The following is a 24,728-nucleotide window of genomic DNA, read 5'->3' as shown; positions in this document are numbered from 1 at the left end:
TTCTAAAGCCCTTACGAACACCTAACCTCAAATAATAATAGGTATTAGCCCTTGAGGACATATTAGGTCCCTAGGCACTAGACACTTATAACACTTGAAGAGCTGACAGGGTATTTAAGCCTTGGCATAAACTGATATGAGAGCTGTGTAACTTGCAGAATATCTAGTGGAAGGTTGAAGTCTGCTGAATTGGATATCAGAAATCCAGAGAGCCAGGAATCCTATTTTAGTCCTGGTTTACACAGTGACAAGCTGCATAGCCCTAGGCAGTTGGCACATTTCTTCACCAATGGCAGATATTATGCCCATTGATCTCAAATGTGTGGTGAGAATTAATATTTTGGAAATACTTTTAACCTAGACACATATAGCATTTTTGCTGCAAAATGTTTTTTCATATATTCATCAATATAGAATTTTTGGTTAGGTATTAAAAGAGTCCTCCTCTTTTCGTATTTCTCTCATCTGTCTTGCTGATTTACAAAGAAACTATTTTTCCTTTTATTTCCAACAACTTTATGTACTGATAGACCTGTTAACTATATTTCTTGGCTTTGTTGGGGTTTGGTTTTTGTTTTTTTTTGTTTTGTCTGTCAAGAAAATTTCTGAATCACATTCTAAATAAACTACAGAAAGCAACTGGTCAGCATATCTTAATTCTAGCTCATCACATTACTCTTTGCCTTTCCAAAAGGCTTTGAAATGTTTACCTGATGACACAGGGGGTAAGAGAGAGTGCTTATACAGTGGATAGCATTTTTCCATTTATAATGAAGAGATATTTGGTGAAGGGCATATCCATCAGCTCTTACACATTGAGGGGTCTTTGGAGATGGAGATTGCTTGGCTCATCTCTGTGCTTGAAACATAGCACAGGCTTTTACTCTAGAAGATTCTTAAATGTTTGAATTCAGTTGATGTAAATAAGTACACACAATTTGATTTGCTTTCTCTTCTTATTCAATAAAATTTTACAAAAATGGTTTTGAGACATTTGAAAATCCTATCACAGATTTCAAATTATTCTATTTGTATAGATAATGTTGAGGTTTGCTCTATGACTAGAACTGATTTCTAACTCTTTCTGCCTTTTAAACAATTATAATATCCCTTGAAAATTCTATATTCTGCTCTTTGGGTATTGTTTTGGAAATAAGACTATTCCCATGCTCCATGATTTTCTCAGAGAACCAAATAGGTCTCCTGTACATGGATTCGGTAAAATGACAGCAACACTCTAGAGGGAGGTAATGCTGATTTGGGAATTCAAAGACAAAAATCAGAATTAGAGTTAGCAGAAATGCAGCATTTCTCATACAAAGTTGAATTTAGATTAAATGCAGTCCAGGAAATTACTGTTGAAGGTTCTTATGGACACTTTAATTTTGTTTTAAGTCAAATCACTCACCCATGAGGATAAAAAACTCTATTAGACTATCTGGTCAGTATAAAGTGCTCAATAATTAAAATATATAATCTGTTTTATCAAAATGTGTTTTTCTGCAAACTACCCATGCCAATGTGTTGAAAATCAGTTGGTTATCATTTTTCTAGGCTTAAAAGAATGTTTTTTTTTTTCAAATAATTTTTTTTTATTGCATTTTAGGTTTTGGGGTACATGTGCAGAGCATGCAATACAGTTGCATAGGTACACACAGGGCACTGTGTTTTGTTTGCTTTCTCCCCTTCACCCACATTTGGTATTTCTCCCCTGGCAATCCCTCCCCACCTCCCCCTCCCACTGGCCCTCCCCTTATCCCCCTATAGACCCCAGTGTTTAGTACTCCCCTCTCTGTGTCCATGTGTTCTCATTTTTCATCACCCGCCTATGAGTGAGAATATGCGGTGTTTCATTTTCTGTTCTTGTGTCAGTTTGCTGAGAATGATGTTCTCCAGATTCATCCATGTCCCTATAAACGACACGAACTCATCATTTCTGATTGCTGCATAATATTCCATGGATTGGGAAAATGTGGCACATATACACCATAAAAGAATGTTTTAAAATATTAATTTTTTACATCTATTTAAAAATGTTTGGTATATCTGCCTTGTAGATTTTAATGTAATCTACTTTTTAAAATGTTGATAAATAGGATTATAATAATTGTCTTAAATCTTCTTTTAAAAAAATCCCCAAGTTATGTTCAATTTGGTTGTCTGTCCCCATCTCTGATTTGGGTAAAACTGTCCTATAAGAACTTCCGGGTCATGCAGTTAGAATCCACTAAATGAATACCTTTCGAGACCTCAGGCTTATTTACATGCATTTATACTTTCCCATTACTAGCTTATAACCAGAGAAAACTTCTTGTTTACTTATTCTGCCTTTATTCCTGAGGCCACAAATCCTGCTATATCAAACTACTTATGGGTCCACAGAAGTGCTAGCTTCTTTCTCAGCAGTGAACAGTCATATGGCTCTTTCATTTATGTGGAATGCTCTCTATGCTTTTTTTTTTACATTTAATTCCTATTGGTCTTTCAGGCCACAGAGCATAACCCCCTCAGAGAATCCTGTCTGACTCACCTAGTCTGGATGAAATGCTTGTCTTATTAGAACCCTGTCTTCTAATGACTTATTTTCTTATCTCCTTGAGGACAGGCACTGTGTCATTTATCTCATCTTTTATGGTATGTAGTGATTAATCCGTAAATGTTTGCTGAATGCCTACCTGAATGAATAAACATATTTTCATTTTAAGGCTTCCCTTACATTCATTTTATTCAGAGTTGACATTATCACCATGAATGGAAGAAATAGTTTTGATGACTCACACCTTTTCACAGCTGGGGAAGTCACTGGGGACATGGACAAATAATTATTGTGGGTTTCTGCCCCTTGTCCATTTAATGTTAGCCACTTATTTCATGTGACGATAAACAATGCTTATTTCACAAACAAGTATTGAATCCCTATTAGCCTGGCACTAAGGAAACAAACATAAAGATGTCTTTGTTTTCAAGGAGTTTAGAACTGAGTTGAAGTGACCATTAAAACAAATAATTAGTGTTCCAATGAAAGTATGTTCAATGAGGATATGTAATGAAAAAAAGAAGAGAGAGCATTATTGTCTACCTTTGGGAAAACAGAAAAAACTTCACCCAAAGGGTAACATCCATGATGGGTTTTCCAAGTGGAGAGAAATGGTACTTCCAGGCAAAGAAAACAGGATGTACATAGGCATGAAAGTGTGAAATTGCTGTAATGCTCATGGCTTGACTGAGATTCAACTATTTTTCATTTAGCTCAGGAAAATACCTGGTGAATTTGGAATCATAATTTTCTTATAGCAGTGTCTTTCCATGGATTGTAATATATTTAAAGGGTAAGTTGGATTACCAAAGATTTAATAATTTAATACCATGGCTTAGAAATCTGTTGCTACTGCATTCAAAGGCAAAATTGCACTGTGATGAGAAATTATTCTTCTAATTTATCGAAGCCTCCCATTTGCCTCTGATGAAGGAGCTAGTGCTGATGTCAAATCCGTGAGTCAGGTGTAGTTGCTATGAGTCACTGAAAGGAATGACACCAGTCCCCAACCATCTGTCTTCAGTTGTACCATCAGCAAGGTCTAGATGAGGTAGGTTGCAGTTACTAGGTCCTGCATCTGCCACTTCCACACCTATCCCCAACTATTTCATGCCAAAACTTGAAGTGGATGATGTCTAGGCAGAGGGACTTGGTATATCTTCCTGACTGTGCCACCAGTAAAATGGAGGGTTTGTACAAAATTCAGTTATTAAAAGGTTAAAAAAAAGTGGCAAACAATAAAGCAAGGTGTCTTGACTTGGCAAGAAGTGAAATAATATTGTAAGTGCTTAGTGACCTCAATAAATAGTTTCCAAGATCTGTTATCCAAGATATCCACTGTCATCAGTCCATCAGTCCATAGAAAGCACCTGAAATATCATGGGTATTACATAAATTTTTGTTGAATGAACATATAAGGTCACTGGGATAGGAGAATTATGAAGATAAAATTAGTTCAATGTGAAGTCTTTGCTTAATAAGTAGTAACTAAGAGAAGTAGGGAAACAGATGGAGGCAGTACACCAGTGCTTTGTGATTCATGCTGCAGTGATGAGACTCCCTTATCAGGGATCATTTAACTCCTCTGGGGGATGAGAAGCAGCATAAGTGAGCTTTCCTCCACTGGGGATAAGTGTGCCCAAGAGCACATCATAAAGGTATTCCAGCATGCTGTGTGCATATTCTCTCTAGGTTTATGAAACAATCAGGATAGATTTTATGGGCAAAACTTGATTCTTTGGCAGCCTCCAGTTATATGATAATCCCAAATATCACCATGATAAAACATTCTCTTTCTGTTCCCTCTTTTCCTGGATCCTTGCTTTTTTACTCTTAGGCCACAGTTGATCTGACCAATCATAACTAGTGCTGTATGAACTGAGTAGATCAGAGTCACCATATTAAACTTGATTTGAAATAACAAACACATTTTCCTCTTGATTTATAAGTTCTTCAGGTTGTATTTGGGAAAGTGGCTATTAGAGGTTAAATTTGAGACACTGGATTGTCATTTTTATCATTACCTTTTTATCCTTAGACACATTAATTAGTGCAATGACAAGATGAATTTTGACAGGCTGCCAAAAATAGTCTACACTGCTTTTGGTAGAAGAGCAATGAGAGACAGGAGACATAGAGTATTTCAGAACAAAGTGTTTCTTAATGATTTATTGGTCTTGAATTCTTCCACATATTCCTTTGGGTAGGAGAATTCAGGGATTTGAATTTGTGCAAAGAGCAAGAATGAAGTAGTTTAAAATTTGTTTTAATAGGGTCTGTTCATGTCATCTGAAAAGTGGTCCAGTCAGTGTGACATTTCAGCTCTTTGCTCCTGCTGTTGCCCCTGCTGGACATTTTCCCTGTCGTGCTCTTTAGCTCTCTATTTATTCAAATCCTCTTCAGTTACTCAAATATTATTGATTTCTCTTGGCCTGGTATGAGTCTATCAAGCTGCCTTTGGTTATTCCAGTTTATGCTGATTATTTTCTTTTTAAGCAGATATTACATTTCTTGCTTATAAAATAATACATAGTATTTCAGTTTTAGTATATTCTTAACTGATTTATGTGTTTTATGGTCAGCTTATATGTTTAAGAAACACTGAATTATACAAGTTTCATATGTTTTATACTATCTAATGAAGTCATATTAATATCTAGACATTTAATGTAATAAAATAGTGATCAACAAAAATAGTATCTAATATTTGAAAAATAAAGAATTTTATATTTGTAAAATATAAGAATAAATAAAAGAAGAATAAAATAATATAAAATAGTTTTATATTTGTAAAATTCTTTATTTTACAAATATTGGATACTAATTCTTATACTCAAAACTTTTTCACATATATTGTTTCACTTGATTCTTAAAGTAATCTTGTGATGTATGCAAATCAGATAATTTTATTTCTATGTAAAAATATACACAGAGCTTATGATGATTCTATGGATTGACAGAACTTCCAAGATTTGTATATGATAGAGTTGAGGTTAAACAGTTCTTCTGACATATAATATTCAGGGAGAAATATACCTAACCCCAACTTGTAGAGTGGATTGCTGAGCTAATATTGCAATGTTACCGTTAAAATTGACTTTTGGACATTTAAAAGGACATTTTTTGACCATAAAAAAATGGATAAGAGTTTTATGTGTCTCTAAGAAGAAAGTGTTTATAGGAGTCCTTGCTCAGTTAACTCAACTGGGAAATACTTAAATGTTAATTTGAACATATCCCCAATTTGTCTAATTATCATTTTCCCCAAGAAATTAAGAAAGGAACTGTAAGTAATTGCCAGGTTAACATAGCACCAGATGTGTGTAATCTAACTGGCAAACTGTAGCAAGAGCTTTCCAAGTGCAAGGAAATATGCCTTATTAGAAATGTACTTGATGGAATAGATATACAGTGCACACAGTCAAGCTTTTTTGTAAGGAAGAAGAAAATGAAAAGCAGAAGTCCAGGGATTCTTTTTTAAGAGTAATCAGCTGGAAATTTTCATTTAAAACAGAAATCTTTACTAATTTTAATTGATTATTTAAAACAGTTTTTTATATTTTGAGGTTATTTTTACTCTACATTATATACAGAGGTTTTTGTATATAAAATCAATACAATTATTGTCCATAGTGCTTACTTAAGAAAATGTGCCAACTCTTCATCTCAAACTTTTTTTTTGACATTGAACTTTATTCTTTGAGCAGAGAGTATGCCTTTGGTTGTATTATACTATATCTTTATGCTGAGGAGTAAAATGGCTTTAATCTCCCTTCTGGGAAGGGAGCAAATTTACCTTATGTAGATTGCGTGGCTTCCATTTCTCATAATATTGTTCAAATGGAGGGGGTCATTAGCAATTATATTAGCAGCAAAGAAAGAAGGAATAGCAGTTGGGTCCTGGAGAAATCCCTAACAATATTCTCAGATCTCTAAATAACTCAAATTATTCAATGTATAGCTAGAATCATAAAATGTATAGCTAGAAAATTCACTGAAGATCAGTAAGTTCAAATTGATCATTTTCAGAAGAGGAAATAAAGGCTAAGAATCATCCTCAAGAACAAACCGTTGAACATTGCTTGAACTTAGCTACAAATTTGGGCTCATTTCTAATCTAACATTTCTCCCCCAAAACAAATATTCACTTGAAAAATGATTGGCAATCAAATTATGTTTACAAATAGTATATGGTTTATTCTCCCTATTCACATTTATCAATGGAATCTTATTACAAACTATCATGCATCTTGTAATTCCCCATTCCCCATTGTAGTGCTACTTATATTTTCAAGTTTACATTCATTTACACAAATATTAGATTGATGTTGATCTCTCTTCAATTGGCTGGAGGATATATGAGGTCAAAGATTGCTTCTATTTTTGCCTATTGTTGGATCCCCAGGATGTAATATATTAACATATTGACACATATCAATAAATAATCTTGTAGTGGTTGTATATATTAAAGACTCTAAAGAGTTGTACAATTAAGAAAAAAATGTTTGTCTGACTCAAAATTTCTCAAAGCTATTTGACCAAAACCCCTACTTATATTTAAATAACTACCGATATCTTGCCTCTATCACAAATGAACTCAGTTTCTTAAGTTAGATGGAAAACACAGGAAACATAAATATGGAATGGATTTTAAATGTCATTTCCCCTTTTTTTCTACTCTAATTTGCATGCATCTTTACTTACAAAAGCAAGTGAAACTTAAATATAAGATAGAACCCCTTTTAAGACTGAGTCTAGGGAGGTCAATAACACCAAATTTCTTGGTTAATTTGGGGTTAAATTTTGTTGTATACATTATATGTTATCATATAGCTAATAAATGCTAAATCTTATATTGTAAAATACTGCCTTACGTCATTTTGATTTGACTGAAGCATAAATACCAGCGTACATATGTACCAACATACATATATACCAACACATGCTGACTTAGCCTGGGTTACCCAAAAAGCAAGCTGATGTGCTGTCACTTTATTAGAGAGTGAAAACTCAGAGAATAGAAGTGAGATGCAAGGGTGGTGAAACAGGAGAGAGAGGTAAGAAGGAAGATGTCTAAACAAGCTCACCGTCACCTGATCCAGGAGCCTTGCCCCCACCTCCCACTGGAAAAAGCCATAAAATCTATATCTCGGGACCTTTCCTGTGGGGAAAAGGGGAGAGAGGAGAGTGAATAATTTCCCATTATCTCCCATTCCCACTGGTTAAAGGCTTATCCCACTTTTGAATTGTGCATGCTTGGGTACCAAACATGGTCCTGGGGGGCTCCCCCATCCACTGCAATAGGGAAACCCAAGGAGCAGTGAAAAGAGAGGCAGGACTTAAGAGGATGCCATGAGATGCTGCTAACAGATTGCACCCACGTGAGGTTGGCTGGGGACCATTCAGAGTTGGACTCCTTGGTTATGTGCAGAACAGAAGTTTGGCTGAAGGAATCCAAAGAGTGCATGAGATGTGCCTGACACACCTACCAGAAAGGGTACCATCAGGTGTTAAAATGTCAAATCTGTTATAGTATTCCTGAATTTTTTGTGGCTCATCTTCACTGAAAAGCTGGATATTTTGAGGCAGACACTATTAGTGAGGAGACTTGAAATTTTCTGTCAAAATGTAAAACGTTTCACAAAACTTGCCAAGTAATGCCAGCAATTGCTTTCTTGATTCTTCCCTCCTTCCTGAGTCTGCATAATCATGTGCCTCTCCTCTCCTCTTAGGGAGAAACTAAGGGATACAGTGTGAGGAGGGTCAAGCATGGTTTAGAAAAATGCGGTAAAATGGGAGGAGGAGGAAAGTTCATGGAGAGAAAAAGGAGATGTGATATTCAGAGAGAGAATGAGGTTAAGGGCTTGGGTGGGAGTCAGGCACACTATTGCAGGCATTAGTCGCTTCATCTTTTAAAGTATTTTTAAGGCAATTAAAATATTTCTGGTGTCAAATGTGATGATTTTCTTTAACAGCTGGGGATACCATGTCTAACCAGCTGTGTGTTTTTGGACAAGTCTTTGGACCTTCATTGGTCATTTCTTTATCCAGAAACTTAGGGATTTGAGTTTCACCAGATAATGTATAAGGTCCTGTCTAACTTTGAGATAACATAGTTATAACATTAATTGAGAGTTTCTATTCAAGAACATAACTCATTTGTAGTTCATACTCACTTGGTGAGGCTCACAGAGCAGATGGCTCTTGGAGCACAGCTGTCTTCTGTCCTGCTAACTGTTCCTTCGACCTGGGGCAGAGCATTAACAGCCATCAGTAGCAGTGGAACAGAACTCAACTTCGGCCTGAGACTCTCACCCCAGGGACCATCACAGCTTGTTATCTGCGGACTTGTGTTTCAATTTTGTTTTACTCTAGATGCCCAAGGAAAAGGCTTTTGGCTCTAATCCTTAAAACCTACTTTAATACAGTTCCTCTTGGAACACAGATTTTTACCTTTTCTATCTCCCCTGTTTGAAAGGAGAAAAATCTGAACAGAAAAATAAGTGAGAATGAAGAAAAAGATTGTCAAGTAGACCTTTCCTTGGATTTTTTGTTTTTCTTTATCTTTTTGGAGAAATTTGACATAGATGTGATGTTGTAGGTTAATGTGTATGTGTTTCTGTAAGACACACCTACTGTAAATTAAGGTGAAACTAAGTGTAATCTTTTAGCAGTCATTTTAGATAGAATAAAACTTCCATGTTAGAATCATGCATACTTATCTATAATCTAAATCATATGAGAAAAAATCTTAAGCACACCAAAACGAAGTTACAGCAATATCATATCACATGTCAATTTAGCAATTGTTAAAACCAAAAGTTCTTTTAAAAACTTTACGAGGTAATTTGCCTATAAAATAGAGGTATTCAGATTAAAATGTCAGAATTAACCATGATATCATTCTACATAGTGTTATCTGCTCAGTGTTTCAGAGGTTCTGTCTTGGGTTCCCCTAACAGTTGCATGTTTAAGACTGCTGTGTACAAAAGTTAGGTGATGTCATCAATGCAGTCAGTATTTTGAAATCCAGTTAAATGTTATATGCAAAGGAGATGAAGCCCCAGTTTCAGGCAGCAGTATAGAAAAGCTTTGCTTTATTTCATGGTGATATTTATAGTGCCTCAATATTTATGAAAACCTTTTCTGATCAATGGTACATACATGCAAGGCAGCTGGCTAGTGTTCAGTATTTGTGACCAGAGAATAGTTTTTTTCTCATGTGGGAATCAGACCTGTAACCTTGGCTGCATTAGCACGCTTTTCTAACGAAAGCAACTGGCTTAGCTACAGCCCAATAGGAAATTCCTGAAAGGATGTCCTGATACTTTACCAGCAAGAAATGAAAATGTGTCCTTCAGAGGTCTCCCTCCACTCCTTAAGAGAAGTCTTGGTTGATTTTCACATCTCTGGCCCAAATGCCAAAAGTATGTCTTCCAAATAGACATACTTAGTATTTATTGGCAGTATGCTGTTGAAGTTGCACTGTAAGTTTTTCCAAGTATGGAAAAAGTACATAATCCAATATTTTAGACCACTGCTTTGAAAACAGCTGGGACTCTCCAATGCAGTTGCAATAAAAATAACCTTAAGCTAATTCTTACTAAGAAAAACAGATATCTTCTTTTGAATTTCCCTTGGAAGCTTCTTTCATAGTGCCTGACTTCATCCATGACATTAATCCCTACACAATGCATATGGCCACAAATATATACTTTTAAACATCCTTTTTAAAAACGTTTGAGTCAAAGCAGCAGCATTCTTAAATCACTGCCATTTTTTGCCCTTGCTATTTTCAGATGGGCAACATGAAAGAACTTTTAAAAGTGTACAAGTGCTGTATGAATGTGTGGGAATAGTATCACAACTATCAGTCCTTCTTTTTTTCTGAGAGAAAGTTCTGAAATCTCCACCTAAGAAGGTTGGAAATGGATATAGTAAGCAGGCTAAAAGTGTTATATCTACAGTTGTCTAAGGCAGTGGTTTTCTAAACTTTTGATAGAAGCAAATAAATTAGAATCTCTTTGGATTATTATTAAGATGTTGATTTCTGGGCTCTACACCTTAAATCATCTGCATCAGAACCTCTCAGACCCAAATACGTGTATTTTATATGACTCTATGGTTTCCTGTGCAAACCAGAGCCAGATAATCACTGCTGTAGGGGAGTCATGCTTTTGGTTCTTCCTAGTCACTCAAAGACTAGAAATGCAGTTCTAATATTAGTCAAATCCTAAATATTTTGCAGGGCGGGATGGTGGAGTTCCCTGTAATATTATAAGTTCATGGGGTTAAATATTTGACTTTTTTTCCCTTGATGGAAGTAGCAAAAGGGTTCAGATTGCTGCCTCTGCGGAGAGCTTGGCCATTTCTCCTACTTTGTGATTCCAACCACATGGGGACACAGAAAAATACCCTGGGGCTTTTAGCAAAACTCCCAGCGAGTAATGCTGTACATGTCTTTTTGCCCTGCATTATCCTCGGTGCCAACATTTCTCAGTATCAGAGGAGATATGATGGGAGTGAATAGCAGAATTGTGACAAAATGCCATCAAAATCTAAGCTCATATATTGGAAGGTATCATTAGTGCTTAGGGCAGTGGTTCTCAAAAAGACTGGTTAAAACATGAACTGCTAGGCTTCACTCCCAAAGGTTCTGATTCAGTAGGTCTGGAATAGGTCCAAGAATCTGTATTTCTAACAAACTGCTAAGGGACACTACTAATCCACAAACCACACAATTAGAACCACCAGTCAGAGTAAGCCTCCAATCCCCAGTGCAGCTGAAACTAGTATTCCAGGCAAAATTCCACAAATATAATGTTCACGGACTAGGTGAAGCTTGCCACAAAACAAGCACAGCTGTATTGTGCAAGTTTGGTTTTTTTGTTTTTGTTTTATTGAGTTTTGTTGTTGGAATTCTAATGTCAAGCACTGGGAGTTAATACCTGGTTAGTTGCCATAGATTCTCTCATCCCCTACCTTGCTCTGGGTTGTTTTGCCATATTTTGTCAGAAGCGACCCGGCCAGATTCATCTCAGGGGACTCCCATGGATTTTCTGCAGCCAATCTGAATTACTCCAACCATGTGCTCTTAATTTACTCATATTGTAAATCACCGTCTTCAGATTAGGAGAGTTAAATTGAAACCAAAACAAAAGAGTATACACAAACGTGCATGCGCACACACCTCTAAAAACGTCCAGGGTCCTTCTGTCACTTTCTTTACTAATCAGGGCCTTCAGAGACCATGAGTTCAATCCTAGGTTGTTATTTTCCATTTCAGAAACTTGGATTGTGACAGTGTTAAATACTGAGCAAATAAAGAGAGATAAGAACCTTATTACATTGAGTATGAGTCATAAACCTGGGTGAAAATACAAGTAGAACTTACAGGAATTAATTTGTATGGAAAGACTTTGTAGGAAATAAAAAGATCCATGGCTTCATCACTTTGATTCCAAGAACCAGGTTTGCTCAGAAGCAGAGGGAGTATCCCAGTATCAAGTGAAAAGCCTCCTGAATTTGTCATGTGAACCAACAATTATTGTTAGGGCTTTGAAAGAAAAATCTCAGAAAGGAAACTCATTGGAGAGTGAAATCAGCTTAAAGTCCAGTTTTTAATTATGTAGTAAGTGTAGGATTTCTGAGAAAGGTAAGAAAAGAATGCAAAAACAGTGTAGCAGTTTTATACCTTCACATGGTAGAAAAGAAACTAATCTCAGAAGCAGGACAAGTTTAACAAACTCAGCTGGACCAGAAAAAGTAGGGACATACTGGAGAAAACTGTAAGGGGTCATCAGACAGCACAATCTCTTCTCCCATGGAACTCTTTAGGACAACCCCTAGTGGCTTTCCTCTGGCCCAGAGATGGCTGACAGGTGTTGAGATCCTCTCTTCCCCAGGCATAGTGCCAAGGATCTGGAAACTTTCCTCCTGTTCTTCTTGATGACCAACAATCTCTGATCATGCTCTTTTTACATGTTAGACTCAGCTTTGGAATGGAATTATGTAGAGTAATGTTTGGATTGCTCATTTCAGTGATCACACCTTAGCAAAAGTCCTCATCTATTCACTGTGGACACACATGTATGCACACACACACGGTTCAAACAAGCACACTGACATTTCACATTGCAGTTCAGAGACTGGGGGCAATTTCTAAACGAATATTAGTCCCTTCGCTTTGTCTTATATTCTTACATGATGTTTTATTCAGAGGCCTTGTAAGCATAAATGGTTAATCAAGAACAAGATTTAGGTATTGGAATATCTATTGTCTTTGCATTTTAAAATTCCATAATTCATTTTGCTTAGATTTCTTAGGAAACCTTATAGTTTTGATTTCCTGAGATTTTGTCTTTGGAAGGATTAAAATAAAAAATTGTCATTTGGTCAAATCAGGAAGTTTTATTCTTATATTTATTCTCTATCACTCACCTGATTCCATCACTTATCTGCTAAAGCCTGGTGCTATTTTTTTATCCCATTAAGAAAAATGCCAGACCTTTTTCTTCCATTTACCAGAACTCAAAGATAAATCTCTTCCTACTCCTCAGCACATACAAATACAGAATGCCCTAGAAGGAACATACCTCAAAATAATAGGAGCCATCTGGGACAAACTGCAGCCAACATCAAGCAAAATCTGTAAGCATTTCCCTTCAGAACTGGGACAAGACAAGGATACCCACTCTCACCACTCCTAGTCAATGTAGTACTGGAAGTTCTCGCCAGAGCAATTAGGCAAGAGAAAGAAATAAAAGGCATTTCATTAGGAAAAAAAAGTGAAACTATCTCTGCAGAAAATATGATTCTATACCCAGAAAACACTAAATATATCACCAAAAGACTCTCAGAACTGATAGATGACTCCAGTAAAGTTTTGGAATAGAAAAAATCAATGTTAAAAAAAGTAGCATTTATATACACCACTAACATTCAAACTGAGAGCCAAATCAAGAATGCAATCCCATTTACAATAGCCACAAAAGAATAAAATACCTAGGAATACATCGGAGGAGTAAGAGCTTCACAAAACTACATAACACTGCAGAAAGAAGTTAGAGATGACACAAACGAACTTAAAAATATTCCAGGCACATGGATTGAAAGAATTAATATTATCAAAATGGCCATAGTGCCCAAAGCAATTTACAGAACCAATGTTGTTCTTATCAAAATACCAATATCATTTCATCATTTTTCACAAAATTAGAACAAAACTATTTGAAAATTCATATAGAACCAAAAGAGAGCCCAAATTGTCAAAGAAATTTTTTTTTGAGATGGAGTCTTGCTCTGTTACCCAGGCTGGAGTGCAGTGGCTTTATCTTGGCTGACTGCAACCTCCACCTCCCAGGTTCAAACAATTCTCATGCCTCAGCCTCCCAAGTAGCTGGGATTACAGACACACACCACCACGCCTGGCTAATTTTTGTATTTTTAGTAGAGACAGGGTTTCACCACGTTGGCCAGGCTGGTCTGGAACTCATGACCTCAGGTGATCCACCCAACTTGGCCTCCCAAATTGCAGGGATTACAGGCCTGAGCCATCGCACTCAGCCCCAAAGCAATATTAAGCAAAAGAACAAGACAGAAGAATCACCTTAACCAACTTCAAACTATACTACAATGCTACAGTAACCATAACAGTATGGTACTGGTATAAAAACAAACATATAGACCAATAGAACAGAATAGAGAATCCAGAAGAAATGACATACAACTACAACCATATGATCTTTAACAAAGTCAACAAAAATAAGGGATGAGAAAAGGACTCCCTATTCAATAAATGATGCTGGGATAGCTGGTGAGCCATAGGCAGAAGAATGAAACTGGACTTCTACCTTTTACCATACACAAAAATTAACCCAAATTTAAGATTTAAATATAAGTTCTCAAACTGTGAAAATTTTTTTCACAGTTTGAGAACTTATATTTATTATGAGCCAGGTGTGGTGGCTCATACCTGTAAGCCCAGCACTTTGTGAGGCTGAAGTGGCCACATCACAAGGTCAGGAGTTCCAGACCAGCCTAGCCAACATGGTGAAACCCTGCCTCTAATAAAAATACAAAAATTAGCCAGGTGTGGTGGTGCATGCCTGTAATCCCAGCTATTCAGGAGGCTAAGGCAGAAGAATTACTTGAACCTGGGAGGCGGAAGTTGCAGTGAGCTGAGATCATGCCACTGCACTACAACTTGGGTGACAGAGCAAGATTGTGTCTTGGGAAAAAAATTCTAGGACACCTAGGAATTACCCTTTTTGACATTGACCTTGGCAAAAAATTTAAGGCTAAGTCTTCAAAAGCAATTACAAAAAAACAAACCAGAAAAAAAAAAACCTTGACAAGTGGAACTTAATTAAAGCATTTCTGTACAGCAATAGAAACTAACAAGAGTAAACAGACAACCTACAGAATGGGAAAAAATATTCTCAAACTATGCATCTCACAAAAACCTAATATCCAGAATCTATATGAGAATTAAACAAATCAATGAGCAAAGGACAAATTATTACAAGGCAGGCAAAGGACATGAATAGACAATTCTCCAAACAAGATATATACAAGCAGCCCACAAGTGATGAGAATATAAAAAAATGCTCATCACTAATCAGAGAAATGTAAATCAAAACCACCATCTCACACTAGTCAGAATGGTTTTTGTTAAAAAGTCAGAAAATAGCAGATGGTGGGGCTGCAGAGAAAGGGGAACACTTACATACTGTGGGTGGGAATGTAAATTAGTTCAGCCACTGTGGAAAGCAGTCTGGAGATTTCTCAAAGAACTTAAAACAGAACTATCATTCAACCCAGCAATCCCATTACTAGGTATACACCCAGAGGAAAATAAATTGGTCTACCAAAAAGACACGTGCACTCTCCGGTTCATTAAGGCACTATTTACAACAGTAAAGATGTGGAATCAACACAAGTTTTCATCAATATTAGATTGGATAATACAATGTGGTACATATATGTCACAGAATACTACATAAACATAGAAACAGAATGAAATAATGTCTTTTACAGCAACATGAATGCAGCTGAAGGCCCTTATCATAAGCAAATTAATGCAGAAACAGAAAACCAAATACCGCCATGTTGTCACATATAAGTGGAGGCTAAACCTTGGGTACACATGGACATAATGACAGGAACAACAGACACAGGAATACAAGAGGGGAGAGGGAGGATGGAGCAAGTGTTAAAAAGCTACCTATAGGGCACTATGCTCACTTTCTGAGTGATGGGTTCAATAGTACTTCAAACCTTGCCATCATTCAATATACTCCAGGTAAAAAATGTGCACATGTGTCCCCAGAATCTAAAATGAAAGTTGAAAATAAATTACAGAAACACTAGATTAAACCATTAAAGATTAACTCCATGAGTGCTACTACTTTAAGAGAAAAAACATTCAATCAAGCATAACATTACTCAAATGTAAACAAGTGAAGAATAATGTATCTTTATAAAGACTGTTTAGCCCTGTGATTATCTGAAATTCAGACTCAATGGGGCATCCTATGATTTGCCCACAGAATATTTGGTCCCCACAATCTACATCAGCGACTCTCAACCCTGACTGCATATGTAATTCACCTAAGCATTTTTGAATGAAACTCGTGTCCAGGCTCCACTCAAGACAAATTAAAACAATCTGTGGCAATGAAGTGCAGGAAAGGATATTTTATTCAAAGTTCCCAGGTAATTCTATTGTGTGGCCAGAGTTGAATACTACTGGTCTACACATGTCGTATGTGACCATCCTGCTTCCTGTCATCCCTTCTACTGTTAACTTCCTTCACTATTTTCTCTTGTTTACCTCTAAGTATCTTTGTTCTATTTTTCTCTGTCTATAGTTTTACAAGTCTTTCTACCTTCCTAAATTCTTGGTTACTTTCTGACTTATTGAATACCCAGAGCCCAAATAGTTGGTTTCGATGAAGACTGTAATCCTAATTCTTAAAGAAGCAAGAAAGTTTGCATGTGGTACTTGTGTGTGTGTATTATTATGTGTAGAATGAGTCAAACTTGGAGTAATGACCAAGTTCACATGCTGTTTGATAGAGGGTCATTGCAGCATCTTTGGGCAAAACCACAGCATACTTTGAGTTGTACTAACAGCATAGAAAGCTTAATGCCCACACTCATGTCAGAAAGCAACAACTCATTAAAATTGGGTTTAGAGCTCCATTTGAAACTATAATTTATGCTAACTATAGTTTCCATCTTCTTGGTCTATCAATTATCCTATCTAATAAAAAGAGATTATCTGTTTGAATTGATAATTGGTTTATCAATTATCCTATCTAATAATAAGAGATTATCTGTTTGAATTTTCTATGTATTTCACAGAAAATATGTATTCCATATTTTCACCTGACAGTTATCAATGCATAAGAATATAAAAAGATTATCATTCACAATAGGATTGTAGATAGGAGCGTAATTTAAATGAATATACTAATTATTCTTTTCTAATTATGGCAATTAGCTGCTGATGATCTTTAAAAGCCATTATATAGTCTTCACTGTGTTTCTCTACTTAACCAACCACCCTTGCATTTATCCAAGAAAACTCCAGAACTGAGAATTAATGGTACATAAATTGGAGCCCTGCCTCTGTGCATAAAAAAGAAAGTCTTTCCTTAACTATTAATGCTGTTGGTACTCCAAGCACAGCACAGGCCCTGGAAATGAAATAAGGTTTCAACAAATGACATAGTCATATAACAAATTGATCTGTGTTATGTGAAAAGACTTTTGTGTATCACAGAAATTTATTTTGGTTCCTGAGTTTATTTATGTAATATTCAGTTTATTTAAGTGAATTATAAAATTTGGCAACATCTAGATCTTTTTATGTTGCTAGATTGCATTCTAAATTTTTTAAATAAATCTTTATTGAATACATTCAACTTCAAATATTTGATTTTTTTATTTCAGATAAAATCTTACTTCTACCTATAGTTTAGACAGTTTAGAAATTAATATTCTATTTAATTTTTTAAATCTTCTTAATATGATAGTGTTTATGATACACATAAACTAGTAAAAATGAACATACAATATTTCTTATTTAGGCAGAAGAAGAAGGATGGGGTATTTTCAGACATAAAAACTTCATTTCTCTAAATTATGACACCTGTACTTTAAGCGCCTCTGTAAAGCAGACCGTCTTCTGGGGGAGATAGTTCATAGGAGGGAAAGAGGATCTATCAGAAAAGCTGTTTACAATAAAACATTTTGACAGCTCGAGTAATTAAACAGCTTTCCCAGGTGCAAAGCAGTATCTTAAATGTCCCTCTGGCTATAATAGAACACAGATTTATCCTTCAGAAAAAAAAAAAAAAAGTCTACTGTGAAAAGAAGTTAATAAAAGGAAAGGACACCTAGATAAAATAATTTTCTAAAAATATTAGTAAGTTGGTTAAGACATGTAAAAAGAATAAATCAGTTTTTGCTTACATTAACACTGAAAAATGTTCTTTTTAAAAAATGTTTTGGGAGGAAAAATGAGATGTCAATTTAAGTCATAGATTTCTTGCTAAGCAAGTATATACTTGCCTACTTAAAACCATGAATTAGTAGAAGTGACACAAAAGTATTCAGACCTGCCTATTCTCTAGCGTCTGATTGTAAGTGTTTTTTAAAAATAATTTGTCAAACCATTTGCCTCTTCTGTGTAGATGAATTTAGTATCCTGACCTCGGCACCTACACTAAAGGTAAGAACTTCAAAAGGAAGTGGAGTAAAATTCAATGACATATAGACAATTGAATTGATTGGTTAGAATTCTATTCTTTTAGTCAAATGCCATTGTATAGTTTATCTAGTAAAGGATTTATTGTTCATTGTGCAACAAGAATTTAATAACTGTTTAATGAATAAACAAACAGCAAAAAGATGTTAGGGATTCACAAGGAATTATGTTTTTCTTTGTATTCTCATGTTTCACTCTTCTATTAAGGAGGATCTGTAAAAATAATCTCTTTATTTAGGCATGTCATGTTGGAGAAATGTGCTTTTGTGTTTTTAACATCTATTGAGCATGACAAGAGTTATGCCTTAAATAAATATTTATTCAGTGCCTATAGTGTATGCATTTCATTAGCATGTGTGGCAATCTCTTCAACCATTGTGTTTGCTGCATGCACAGAAGGAGGAAAAAAGCTAGAAGAGTCTGGCTTATTCTATTTTATTTCACTATTCAGCACGGCTAACACTTATTGAGCACATAGGAAGCAAGGCATTGTCATATATATTTTTAAAACATTGACTTATTTAATCTTCCAAATAACACTGTAAGAGAGTTTGTATTTTTATCTCCTTTTTATGAGAAAACTGTGAAACATAGAGATAAAGCAAATTGCCCAAGATTACCTAATAATTGGAACTGGGATTTGTAACCAAACATCCTAACTCAAGACAAGGATTTTTACCACCACAAGACAGTGCTGCATGATTCATTTAATGGTAGTAATGGCACAGAAAATGGAGATTAGCTTGCACCATAATCGTGATAGTTTACAGAAAAAGAGCCAAGGAGTCATAAAAGAGGAAAGAAAAGTTTGAGAGCCCAATTAAACTCCAAAACCCTGGTGCCTGATGCTTGCAAAGTCCCATAATAACTGCTACAGAAAATGCCCTACTAAGGATTTTGAAATAGCGAATGATTGACCTGATTATTTTTTTAACTTTTATTTTACGTTAAATGGGTACATGTGCAGGTTTGGTACCTGGATAATACTGCATAATGCTGAGGTTTGGGTATGAGTGATCCCTTTACCCAGGTACTGCGAATAGTATACAACAGTTAGTTTTTCATCCCTGCTGTCTCTCCTCCCTCCTAGCTCCAGAGTCCCCAGTGTCTATTATTCCTGTCTTTATTACATGTGCACCCAAGATTTAGTTCCCATTTATAAGTGAGAACATGATGATATTTGGTTTTCTTTTTCTGTGTTGATTCACTTAGGATAATGGCCTCTAGCTGCATCCATGTTGCTGCAAAAAATATGATTTCCTTTTTATGGCTGTATAGTATTCCATGGTATATATTTACCACATTTTCTTTATTCAGTCTATCACTGATTGGCACCTGTGTTGATTCTGCATATTCAGTATTGCAAATAGTCCTGGAATGAACATGAAAGTGCATTTGTCTTTTTGGTAGAAGGATTTGTTTTCTTTGCGATATATACCTGGTAGAGGGATTGCTGAGTCAAATGGTAGTTCTAAGTGCCTTCAAAAATCACCAAACTTCTTTCCACAGTGACTAAACTAATTTGCATGCTCACCAACAGTATATAAGCATTCCTTTTTCTCCACACCCTCACCAACATCTGTTGTCTCTGACTTTTTAATAATAGCCATTTTGTCTTGTGTCAGATGATATCTTATTGTAGTTTTGATTTGCATTTTTCTTATGATTAGTGATGTGGAGCCGTTTTTCATGTGTTTGTTGGCTGCTTATATGTCTTTTGTTTGAGAAGTGTCTATTCATGTCCTTTGCCCATCTTCTAATGGAGTTGTTTTTTGCTTATTGATTTGTTTAATTTCCTTATAGATTCTGGATATTAGGCCTTTGTTGGATGTATACTTTAAGAATATTTTCTTCCATTCTAGGTTGTCTGTTTACTCCATTGATAGTTTTCATTGCTGTACAGAATCTCTTTCATCTAATTAGGTCCCACTTGTCAAATTTTGTTTTTGTTGGAATTAATTTTGAGGACTTACCCTTAAATTCTTTGACAAGGCTGATGTGAAGAATGATGTTTCCTAGGTTTTCTAGGAATTTATAGTTTGAGGACTTACATTTAAATCTTTAATCCATCTTGGGTTAATTTTTGTATATGCTAAAAGGTAGGGGTCCACTGTCATTCTTCTGCATATGGCTCGCCAGCTATCCCAGCACCATTTATGAGACAGAAAGTCCTTTCCACATTGCTTATTTTTGTTGACTTTTTAGAAGACCAGATGGTTGTAGGGGTGCAGCTTTATTTCTGGGTTTTTTATTCTGTTCCATTGGTGTGTGTGTCTCTTTTTGAACCAGTAATGTGCCATTTTGGTTACCGTAACCTTAAAGTGCAAATAAGTATTTGTCAGTGGATGGTGGCAGTTTCTGTTGCTGCCAGAACAAACTGCATAACAGGAAATCACCTGGGTTGTTCAGATAATGCAAATCTGAACTAAATGAGAGATGAGAAGGGAGAAAACACAAAGGCACTACAATGGTCTGGTAAGACTTCTGAACTATATTCTAGCCAAACAAGAAATGAGAGGATAGCTGCCAAGGATGTGAGATAGAAGAGCCCAACAAATATAGCTAATATTATCACTGACTATAGTTGCTGTTTTTGCCTTATTTTTAATGGCAAAAAATGCAGTTGTTTTTGCAGCAACCTAAATAGTTACTGTGCTTGACTCTAAACACTTGGGGGTAATGGAAGGAATTATAAAGGCAGTAGCAACTAATGGTAGTAAAAAGGTCAGCATAAAATTTCCAAAAAGAATCAAAGAAGAAATAGATTTGTACATTTTTAAAACTTCAATCAGCAAATATTTGCTGAACACCTACTATGTGCCATGCACTGTTATCCGTGCATTACATGAATTAACCATTTAAATCCTCTCAAGAGCCTTGTGAGATGAGCATTATTTCCATTTTACATATAGGGAAACTGAGGCACAGAATTCACACTGCTACAAATTGACAAGAGCAGTATTTGATCCTAGGGAGCCACCCCAGGCCTTCATGTTTAAAAATTGCCAGTGGCTTCCTCTCAAGCATCTCCATCTGTTTGGGGTAAGAAAGTGTTCAGTGACACAGCAAAGAGACCTGAAGTTACAGAATTCACTACTTGAAAGTTCCTTCTACATTCAAATAATGCTCAAAATTCATGTGTATGTTTTTTCTACCAAGTACTATTTTCTGTTGATTTCTATGACCTGCTCACTGTGAAATTAATATTATAGCCAAAGAGAAAAGAAATATTCTGCAAATTAACACCTGTTTTTCATCTTCTAAAATATATATTTAAATGAAAACCAAGTGAAGGGGGAAATAGGCCTTATTTTAAAATTATATTTACTGTTTACTATTAAGCTAAATGAATCCTGTAGGTTATCAGGAACACTCACAGCAAACCGTTCTGCCCCCAGCCCTGTGGTAAAGTTTCTAAACCTTCTTGACATTTGAGCCTCAAATATCTGGCATCAAATTCCCTCCAGATCCTTTCAGATGCTTATTTGATTGCCCAGCTGACCCAAAGTTCAACATTTTTAAATCTCTTAAGTCTGTTTTTACCTAAGGGCATAGAGCGGGAACAGCTTTAATTTATTCCTCTTCCTTCTACTGTGCCCCCAGAATATGCTCTCCTAGCTGCACACGATCATTTTATCTTCTCATTGAAAGTCAAGGAGGCTGCAAAGCCATTTAGCGTAACACGAGCAGGTGGTACCAGGTGTTAGAATACGAGACTCCATTACTTTGGGAAAAGGTGCAAATCACCCAGGAAGGGTTCTTTGGTCCACAGAGCAGCTGGACTAATAAGGAATAGAGGTCTCAATAAGGGCGGCAATTTCTGTTTTCAGAATGAATAATCTTTCTCATATACATAGCTTTCTCAAGGCATCTGTTTATGTTTTTCTTCTTCAAAAAATGTCTCAAAGAGACTTGGTTCTCTCACTTGCTAAACATTAAACATATGGTTTTACAAAAATGGTCTTTGACTTGTTTAATATATCCTTGACCCAGGTAATGTAAGTTTTAAACAACATGATTCTCACTATCTAAATTCTACACTTCTGTTTCTGAGAAATTTTCAAGGAAGGGCAGTGACTCCTAATCAAATGCAATGAGAGGTCATGAGGTTCCCAAGAGCAGTGTCTGGCACATAGATGGTGCCAAATGAATTGGCAATATTAATTTTAATAATAACAATCAAGTACCTCATATGAGCCAAGCGATGCATACAAATATGCTTTCAATAAACTTCCCAATACACATATTATATCGCTATTTATAGATGCATAAATTGAGGCTCAGATAAATTAAGTAATTGACAGCCAGTTAAGTCTAAGCTGGTCTATTCTGATTCCTATGGTCCTGGTTGCATTTTATTTGCTTGATATAGCAGAAATTTCTCTAAGATATGCAAATAATACATAGTATTCAGTAGTCAGCCTGCTCAGATGGAATGGAAACTTTTTTTCCTTTAATGAAAAAGTTCTAAACCCTGAAAATCCCACATTGCAAATAAGACTGCATTCTTAATGACACACAAAAAAATTTCGCTCATTAACATTTATCATGATATCTGTGGATGATCCCTCGGAGGGCATCAGAGGAGGGACAATATACTTTTCTCTGCCTGCATTTAACATTAAAGGAGACAGATAGGAGACATGCTAATTATCTGTGAAAGTATGATTAGGATTAGCAGTATAATAGAGGTACCAGTAAAGTTCTATAGGAGATATAAAGACATAAAAGACACTTGATTCTGCCAAATTGGCATCAAGGAAGAACTGCAGAAGAAGTGATATTGAAGGATAAATAGAAATATTACAAGCTAGACAACATAAAGGAAAGAATCAGGTCTTATACTTCAAAACATATTTAGTTACTAAAGATACAATGATGAATAAAGTCATGGTCTCATCTTAGTGGGATATATCACAGTCTAATGAGAGACAGATATTTAGATGATCTGGTTTGTATCAAGATGTAAATATATGACCCTTTTGAGTCAGTTTACTCTGCAACTCAAAGGCCAAGACCAAGTACTTCCACATTTTAACATTAGGTACTAGACCTACAGTGAAGGGAATGAAAAGAGTCTATTAAATTGGGTTTGCCAGCATTAAGGAATTAAGAATTGACAAACTCTGGGTGGGAGAGGAAAGAGACACAGAAAGAGAAAGAAAGGAAGAGGACAGAGAGGGAGGGAATGTGGGCTTAGGAGGAGAAAATGGTACTGAAATGTCAGGAAGGAGGGATTTCTTTAGAGACAATTGCACAGTATTTGTATCTCCCTCTTCTGCCAAACAGTCAAAGATGCCCTAGAGCTTAAGGTGCTAGAATCTGTCTCTTGCTAAGAGAGTCTAAAGAAAAGAGACTGAGGCTACAGTTGCCCCTGCTTGACAGTCCACATCATCCCATGAGGGAGATCGTTGACACTATCAAAAAGCTATGCAGTGGAAAGCAGCCGAGAAGGCTCAGCAGCAGTGAGATGGCTGCACCTGAGGGAGGAGTCGTGAGTCAGGGAGAGGCATGTGTTTATCCTGGCAATTACAGCTGAACTTTCCCAGGGAGGAGGGGTGTGTCATTTAGAAATCCCAAAGAAGGCATCCATGAGATTAAAACAAAACACACTGCAATTATATTTCTGCAACAAAAGCCAAATGATAACTGTAAAGTATCATCCATTTTCCACTCCTCGTGGGCTTGACCCTATAGTAGTCAGAACACTGGGGAAGTAGCCAGGAGGATAGAGAAAAGCCTGTTACCCTGGAGGTTCATGCCATCCTGTCCCATGGCCAACTTCCAGATCTGAAACCTTGCATCTCTGGGGTAGGGAGTGACAGGAGAAACTTTAATTTGAATAAAGTTTGGAGTTATGATTATTGGTATGGACTGGACATTTTACATCTTGAAATGAGGCACTCATAAAGAAATTGGCAGGAACATAAGCAGTTCACAGTCTTAATCAAAAACAAAATTTAGAGTATTTAGTGTCTACAGTCATATAACCCCATATGCAAATAAAATAACCATAAAAGATTTGACAAAATCTGAATGCCTTCCAAGAAAGAACTGCAAATTTTTCTGACTATTCACCTAAGTATTCTTTCTATTAATTGAATATTGATCAATAGTATGGAGTAGTGGGTTAAAAGGCACAGTCTTTGACTAGTGAAGCACAGATTTTGACTAGTGCTTTCTTCTGACAGAAAGCAAATGTGCTCTTACTGGTACAATGAGGCAGTTAATAGTGATTTAGGATTCAGTCTTCTCAGCCTTGAACGTGTACAAGAATCATCTGGGTATCTCGTTACCCTGAAGGTTCTAATCAATGGGTTTGGGGTGGGGCCCAAGAATCTGCATTTCTACTATGTTCTGAGGTGAAGCCAACATTGAAGAGTTTAGAACTCTTCATTTTGGGAGCCAGCCAGTTGG

General features: G+C 36.1%; 1 long non-coding RNA gene across 1 annotated transcript in view; it reads left to right on the top strand.

Moving 5' to 3' along the window:
• The window catches only part of LOC118154540 (uncharacterized), a 62,431-nt gene extending 46,127 nt beyond the window's left edge, over window positions 1–16,304 (top strand). Inside the window, exon 4 of the long non-coding RNA XR_004744540.3 lies at window positions 16,087–16,304. This is a non-coding gene — a long non-coding RNA (uncharacterized LOC118154540). The remainder of the gene's footprint in view (window positions 1–16,086) is intronic.
• Window positions 16,305–24,728: the final 8,424 nt, after the last annotated feature.

The sequence above is a fragment of the Callithrix jacchus genome, chromosome 6 (assembly GCF_049354715.1).
Source record: "Callithrix jacchus isolate 240 chromosome 6, calJac240_pri, whole genome shotgun sequence".
Classification (NCBI taxonomy): Eukaryota; Metazoa; Chordata; class Mammalia; order Primates; family Cebidae; genus Callithrix; species Callithrix jacchus.
Note: the sequence above shows the minus strand (reverse complement) of the source record. Positions and strands in the feature narration are given on the sequence as shown.